The following is a 7992-nucleotide window of genomic DNA, read 5'->3' as shown; positions in this document are numbered from 1 at the left end:
TTTTAAAAAGTGCTTATTTATTGGGGTTGGGGAGATGGCTCAGCAGTTAAGAACACATGTTGCTCTTGCAGGGGACCTGTGTTCCATTCCCAGGACCCAAACAATGATTCACAACCATTGGCAACCCCAGTTCCAAGGGATCTGATGCCCTCGTCTGACTTCTGGGGGTACCAGGCATGCACGTGGTGCACAGAATGAATGAAGGCAAAGCTTCCATACAATAAGCTAAATAAATCTTTGAAAAGTGTTTAAAATGGTTTATTTATCATTTGTTTATTTTGAGAGAGGCACTCACCACGCAGCCCCAGATGGCCTGCAAGTCCTGAGTGCTAGAATTGAAGGTATTTTATTGGCTAGCCTGGTCTACATAGTGAGACCGTGTCTTTAAAACATAAGAGACTCCCTGGAAGGTTCTTAAGTATTTTGTGCCCCCCCCCCCGTGTGTGTGTGTGTGTGTGTGTGTGTGTGTGTGTGTGTACACCCACTGGCCACTGCAGGAGTGGGGAGGTCAAAGGACAGCTCTCCTCCCGGCACAGGATCCTAAGGATCCAAGTCAGGCTATCATTCTCGAAGCAAACACCGTTATCCTCTGAGGCATATCATTGGCTCCACCATCCCACCCCCCTGTTTGGTTTGTTTGGTCTGGTTTCTCACTAATTATGACAAAAATCCCCTGATTTCCTATGGTGAAAAGTTCTTTTAGACCATTCATCAGCCTTCCCCAATCTGAGAACATACTCATCTGACTCACCCATCCTGCAAATAGTGCCCCCTCTTGCCCACCCATCCCTACCAACCCTGGCCCCTCCGCCCTGCCGGCCCCCGCTCCCACCTCCCGCAGACAGCATAAACTATTCATTAAACCTGCCTGTGATCTGTCAGCTTCGCCCAAGTTCCTCTGGTTGGACACAAGGTCCTTGACACCGATGATGCCGTTGCTCTGTGCCGTGGACTGGTCCACGGACTCATGTGGTTGGGCACATCGAGGCTGCTCTTGCATGCCCCAAGTTCAGCACGAGCACACATCCCCGGGCCCCACACTGAGAAGCTTCTTGTACCCAAGCTGACTTTAAACGTGCTACGAAGCCAAAAGACGACCTTGTGTATATACTTGTGAATTTTGTTTCCTGTGAGCAAAAGTGTGCCCTACCACACCTGACTTATGCTGTGCTGGGACGGAACCCATTTGGTAGATGAAGAGACGAATGCTGATTTCCCTCGCCCCAGTGTCTTAGTAAGGCTTATCTTTGGGGTCCCCATGATGACACTAAGACTTTCTGGAAGGTTCTGCATTGTTCCCTGTGTGGCAGTATAGAGCTCTGATTTGGGTTCATAAAAGACTTGCTCCCCATACCATCCCTAGAAGATCCCCAGATGCATTCATGACCCCTGGCACTTGCCTGGCTGGTGGGCAGGCACGGGGTGGTGGTGGTGGTGGTGGCTGTGTGTGTGTGTGTCAGGATATGGGAAGGACAGATGCTAGTTGAGGTTTAAAGTGCTGGGCACCGGGGTGGGGTGGTGGTGGTGGTGGTGGTGGTGGTGGTGGTGGTGGCGGCGGCGGCTGTGTGTGTCTGTGTCTGTGTGTCTGTGTCTGTGTGTCTGTGTCTGTGTGTGTGTGTGTGTAAGGGAAGAAGGGAAGGACGGACGCTGACTGAGGTTTAAAGTGCTGGGCGCCACCTTGCGTAGGTTTGGAAATTGCCTGGGTTCTGCTTCTGGCCGCTGGTTAAGGTACAGCGCGCTCCCTTGAGGCAATTCTGGGAACTGCAAGCAGCGTGGAAGCGGGTGGTGATGCTGGATGAGCTCCGGCTGGGACTGCCTGCGGGCCAACTTGCTCAAAAAATGAATCTTTCTTTCCTCCTGAAACTAGCGAAAAGCTGGTGGGGGTGGGGGTGGGGGAGCACGGTCCGGCTGGCTCCCAGAAATCCTCCCCACAGTTCTCGTATCTTTCCTGGTGTGTTGGTTTGGTGGTTTGACAGTAGGGAACTTAGAGATTCCGATACTAAATTTAAAAAGCACCCGGTTCCCTATTTAAACACTAAATTTAAAAAGCACTGTTAGGACTTGTGGAGAACTTCCAGACATACTTTATGGGGAAATTACCTGAAAGGTAAATCTTCCCCTGTCCCCCATTTCGATTTTGAAATAGGGTCTCACTATGTAGCTCAGGCTGCACTCACTATGTAGCTCAGGCTGTGCTCACTATGTAGCCAAGGATATCCTTTACTTTTCTGATCCTCCTCCCTCAGCTCCTGGGTGCGGGGTGGGGGGGTGGTTACAGTGTGTCCCCTACTCAGCTGTCCCGCGTTATTGTTGTTTTGTTCAAATTATGAATAGAACAAAATAAGGTCTTACTATGCAGCCCTGGCTGGCCTAGAATTTGCTATGTGCCCAGGCTTGTCTCAAATTCACAGATGGGTCTCCATCTGTCTCGGCCTCTTGAGTTTTAAAATTAAAGGTATTCAACACTATGCCTGGCTTTACTTTTCCCCTCCAGAGTCTCACTGTGTGGTCTGTGCTGTTCTCAAACATTCAACCCTCTGCTTCAGACTCTCCTGTGATAATGTCTTTAAAAACCCTCCTTTTCTTTGACATTTATTCATTTGTTTTCTGACATAAGGTCTTGCTAGGCCAAGCAGGCTTACTGTGATCTGGAGGTAACCTTCCTGCTTCAGCACCCTGCCTGCTGGGATTATAGATGTGTCACCTCATTGTCATTTTTAGATTTATTTCCTTTTATGCACAGGAATACTTTGCTTGCCTGTATGTCTGTGCACCACCTATCTGCATGGTGCCCAGAAGTAAGAAGACAGCACTGGACCTAGAATAGTTGTGATGGCTGTGAGCCATCGTGTGTGTGCTGGAAATGAGCTCCAGGTTCTCTGCAAGAGCAAGTGCTCTCAAACACTCATCCCTCCAACTCCTTTTGGGTTTTTAGTCAGGGTGTAGCCCTGGCTGTCCTGGAACTCACTTTGTAGACCAGGCTAGCCTCTGCCTCCTGAGTGCTGGGACTATAGGTGTGTGCCACCATACTCCTGCTTTCCAGCTCCTATTTCTTTTTTTTTTTTTTTTTTCTTTTTTCGGAGCTGGGGACCGAACCCAGGGCCTTGCGTTTGCTAGGCAAGCGCTCTACCCCTGAGCTAAATCCCCAACCCCTCCAGCTCCTATTTCTAATACTTTTGTTTTGTTACAGGGTCTCTAAGTAGCCCAGGCTGGCCTCAAACTCTGTGTAGCCCAGGCTGGCCTGGAACTTTATTACTTCACTTCAGTGTGGGAGTTATAAACTATGTCAGCTCACCCGGCTTCTGTCTTTACTTTTTCCTTAAACTGGGAATGAAACCCAGTTTTTGAACATTCCAGGTACACCCCCTAGTGTTGGGTTCTAGTCTCTGCTGACTTTTTTTTTGTTTTTTTTTTTTTGTTTTTTTTTTTTTTTTTTGGTTCTTTTTTTTCGGAGCTGGGGACCGAACCCAGGGCCTTGCGCTTCCTAGGTAAGCGCTCTACCACTGAGCTAAATCCCCAGCCCCCTCTGCTGACTTTTTTTCTTTTCTTTTTTTTTTTTTTTAAATATGAGTACACTGTCAGACACACCAGAAGAGGGCATCAGGTTCCATTTCAGATGGTTGTGAGCCACCATGTGGTTGCTGGGAATTGAACTCAGGACTCCTGGAAGAGTAGTCAGTGCTCTTAACCACTAAGCCATCTCTCCAGCCCTGCCCGCTTTTTTTTTTTTTTAATTTCTAAGAGAGTGTGTGTGTGTGTGTGTGTGTGTGTGTGTGTGTATGTGTGTGTGTTCGTGGTTAGTAGAAGTGGGGCATGCTGGGAACTGGAGCCACAGGCATATGTATCACCTGGTTGGTGTGCGTACTGGGATCTAGACTCTGGTCCTCTGATAGAGCAGTTAACTGCTCTTCACTACTGAGTCATCTCTCTAGCCTTCTCTTTTGTTTTTTTGTTTTTTTTTTTAAAGATTTATTTATTTATTTATTAATATAGATGAGTACACTGTAGCTGTCTTAGAAACACCAGAAGAGGACATCAGATCTCATTACAGATGGTTGTGAGCCACCATGTGGGTGCTGGGATTTGAACTCAGGACCTCTGGACCACTGAGCCATTTCTCCAGCCCCTCTCTTTTGTTTTTGAAATAATTGTGTGATACAATGCCTTAGAGTTTTACTGCTGTGAACAGACACCGTGACCAAGGCAAGTCTTATAAATAACAACACTTAATTGGGGCTGGCTTACAGGTTCAAAGGGTCACCATTATCATCAAGGGGGAAGCATTGCAGCATCCAGGAAGGCATGGTGCAGGCAGAGCTAAGAGGTCTATATCTTCATCCAAGGAAGCCAGGAATAGACTGGGCCATCAACTGCCACCGAGGCTGCACCTTCACCAATGGCCTCCCATGGCCTCTCACAGTGCCAAGCCTCAGCTGCTCTTCATGACCCCTTCATGCCTTCAAAACCAGTACCACCTGGGTGACTCTTACACATTACCAAGTCCAGCCACAGCACCAGGTAACCTTGGCTATATCTGGAACACAGTTTCTTTGTGGTCTCAGACAACACTTCCCAGAGGGTTTCACCTCAGTGATGCTGGTCTCCTCTTATTCACCGCTAATCTCTTAGTTCCAGCTGACCAGAATCAATTTTCCCAGTAGTCCCTTCTATTCTGGATTCTGAAGCCAGAGCCACATGGCCAAAGGAGTATTGCTCCTTGCTGGGGCTGGAACATGGCCCCTTTGTTCTATTACATTATCACCAGCTTTCAGTTTCCAATTCCTTCACTGTCTAAGCTTGGCTGTCCTGGAACTTGCTCCGTTGATTGACTTTGAACTCAGATATCTGCAGCCTGTCTCCTAAACACTGGGATTAAAGGTGTGGTCTACTAAGACTGGATTTAAGTTTTTCTTCACCTAGAATTTACTTTGTTTTAGACTGACCTTGAACTCAGAGATCTGCTTGTCTTTGCCCCCTAGGATTAAAGGTTTGTACTAAGTTGCCTGGAGCTAATTTAGCTGGGTGGGATCTTGCCCCAAGGTCACTACTCCCTCAATTCAATTTAATATCCTCCAACACTGGAGTCAGCTCCACTCACTTCCTGGTGCCCCTTTAATACTGGAACCATAGGTTTTATATTTTTTTTCCTTTCTCAACTTGCTCCTTTTCATTAAAATGCTCTTCATAAGAATGAACTTTAGCGGGGTTGGGGATTTAGCTCAGTGGTAGAGTGCTTGTCTAGCAAGCTCCGGTCCTCAGCTCCGAAAAAAAAAAAAAAAGGCAAAATAAATGTAAAGAATGAACTTTAGGGGCTGAAGAGGTAGCTCCGTGGTTAAGAACACTGACTGCTGGGGTTGGGGATTTAGCTCAGTGGTAGAGCGTAGAGCGCTTGTCTAGCAAATGCAAGGCCCTGGGTTCGATCCCCAGCTCCGAAAAAAAGAACATTGACTGCTCTTCCAGAGGACCTGAGTTCAAATCCCAGCACCCACATGGTGGCTCACAACCATCTGTAATGGGATCTGGTGCCCTCTTCTGGTGTGTCTGAAGACAGCTACAGTGTACTCATAAATAATAAGTAAATAAATCTTTAAAAAAAAGAGAGTAAACTTTAGTAACTACACAGCAGAATCTACACCAGGGTTTTTGAGACTTCCTTTTTCAAAACAATTAATAAAAATCTCTTTTCCTTAGCCTCAGGTAGACTCTTCAGACAAGAGCAAAAAAGCAACCACATTTTTCATCAAAATACCACATTCTGAAATTCTTCTTCTCTGAAACCTCTTGGGCCAGGTCAGCACAGTTCAAATCACTCCCAGCAACACAGTCTTCCATATTCATAGTATGATAGCCCATTAAACCCCATTTAAATCATTCCACTGCTATCCAAATCCAAAGTCCCAAAATCCACATTCTTCCAAACAAAAGCATGGTCAGGCCTATCACAGTAATACCCCAGTCCCTGGTATCAAATTCTTTCTGTCTTAGGGTTTTATTGCTGTGAACAGACACCATGACCAAGGCAAGTCTTATAAGGACAACATTTAACTGGGGCTAGCATACATTCTGAGGTCAGTTCAGTGTCATCAAGGCGGGAGCATGGCAGCATCCAGACAGGCATGGTGCAGGAGGAGCTGAGAGTTCTACATCTTTCTCTGAAGGCTGCTAGTGGAAGACTGACTTCCAGGCAGTTGGGTGAGGGTCTTAAGCCCACACCCAGAGAGACATACATACTCCAACATGGCCACACCTCCTAGTAGTGCCACTCCTTGGGCACCACACACACCACACACACAAACCATCACACACAAGGTCTCATTGTTATCCAACCAGTCATTCTTCTGCTTCAGCTACTTCCAGAGTAGCTAAATTTTCATGCCTTCATCTCCAGGTCCAGCTCCATCTTGCTTCTTTTAACTGGCTGGATAGTATTTCACACTACAGCAATACCACCAGCTATTGAGTCAGAAGCCTACAAAAAAAATGTAGGAGTTGGGCGAGTCCTTTGACAGTTAAACTGTTATATAATCATGGCTGTACCTGTGTGAATGAGCCTTGATAAATCTCCACAGCCAGCTCATGGGGCCTGGAGGCTTGACTTTGAGAGACAGAAATTGTGGTCTTAGGCACCAGGGCAGGAATCCCAACACCTACATCATAGCTGAGTGTGGTGAGACGCCACCTTTGGAGAAGGCTGGAATTGCAGTTTTATTGAACATAGGAAAGGTCGAGTTCATGTGGTGTCTCCAGGAACTTCCCACACGGATCAACATCATTTCCACCGGACATTCCTTTATTCAGATGATAAATATATAAAATAATTACTTAAAATTATATAGCAAAGTGTGGCGTCTATATTAAAAATGCCAGCACTTGGGAGACTGAGGCAAGAGAATTACTGTGTGCTCAAGGCCAGTCTGGGCTACAAAGTGAAATCCAGCCTCAAACATATATGAGTAAAACTGGGGCTGGAGAGATAGCCCAGCAGTTAAGAGCACTGGCTGCTCTCCCAGAGGACCTGGGTTCAATTCCCAGAACCCACATGGCAGTTCACAACCATCTGTAACTCCCGTTCCAAGGGATCCAGTATGCACCTTATACAGACATACATGCAGGCAAAACAGCAATGAACATGAAATTAAAAATAAATTGAAAGAAAAAACCCAGAATACACATTTGTAATCCCATTGGAGAGATGGAGACAGGAGACAGAGTTCAAAGCTAGCCTGGGCTAAAAATGACATCTTGTCTGCACCAGTCAGTCAAATAATATTAAATTTTTTTATTTATCTTTATTTTATGTGTATGGGTGTTTTGTCTTCATGGTTGTGGTGCTTGTGGAAGCCAGAAAAGGGTATGGGATCCCCTGTAACTGGAGTTATAGGCGTTCATTTTGACCCTAATACCAGTTCCGGGAATTGAACCTGGGTCCTCTGAAAGAGCTGTCAGTGCTGTAATCACTGAGCCATCTCTCCAGCACCAATAATAACTTTATTTTCCAAAATTAATTTATGTGTGCATGTGGAGGTTGGAGGACAACTTGGAGGAGTAAGTTTTTTACTACCACGTGAGAAACAGGGATGGAACTTAGTTGCCAGAATTGGCCAAATCTTATAGGTCAAGAAAATAATTTTCTCTCATAAATGCCTTTGTAGCAAATAAGAATCTCTTATCATATATATATATATATATATATATATATATAATGAGAAATGCAAAGAAAGGCAATTCTGGGCATTCCAACTCTCCAACACCCTCAGATGAATGCCACACCTCTCCTCATGAAAAAATGACTACAGAGAGAGGAGAGAGGAAAGTGGGCTGCTGTTGCACCTTGCAGGCTCCACATAGGGGAAGAGAATCAGTTTCTGCCAGTCATCCCCCGACCTCTACACACAAGCATACACACAAATAAATTAATGTACACAAAGCCCTGCGTGGTGTCACAGCCTTTAAACCCCCACCCCCCCACTCCCCCTCACCCCGGCACGCAGG

This window comes from Rattus norvegicus, chromosome 8 (assembly GCF_021556685.1).
Source record: "Rattus norvegicus strain SHRSP/BbbUtx chromosome 8, alternate assembly SHRSP_T2T, whole genome shotgun sequence".
In the NCBI taxonomy this organism is placed as follows: Eukaryota; Metazoa; Chordata; class Mammalia; order Rodentia; family Muridae; genus Rattus; species Rattus norvegicus.
The sequence above is the reverse complement of the archived record's forward strand: the minus strand, read 5'-3'. Positions refer to the sequence as shown.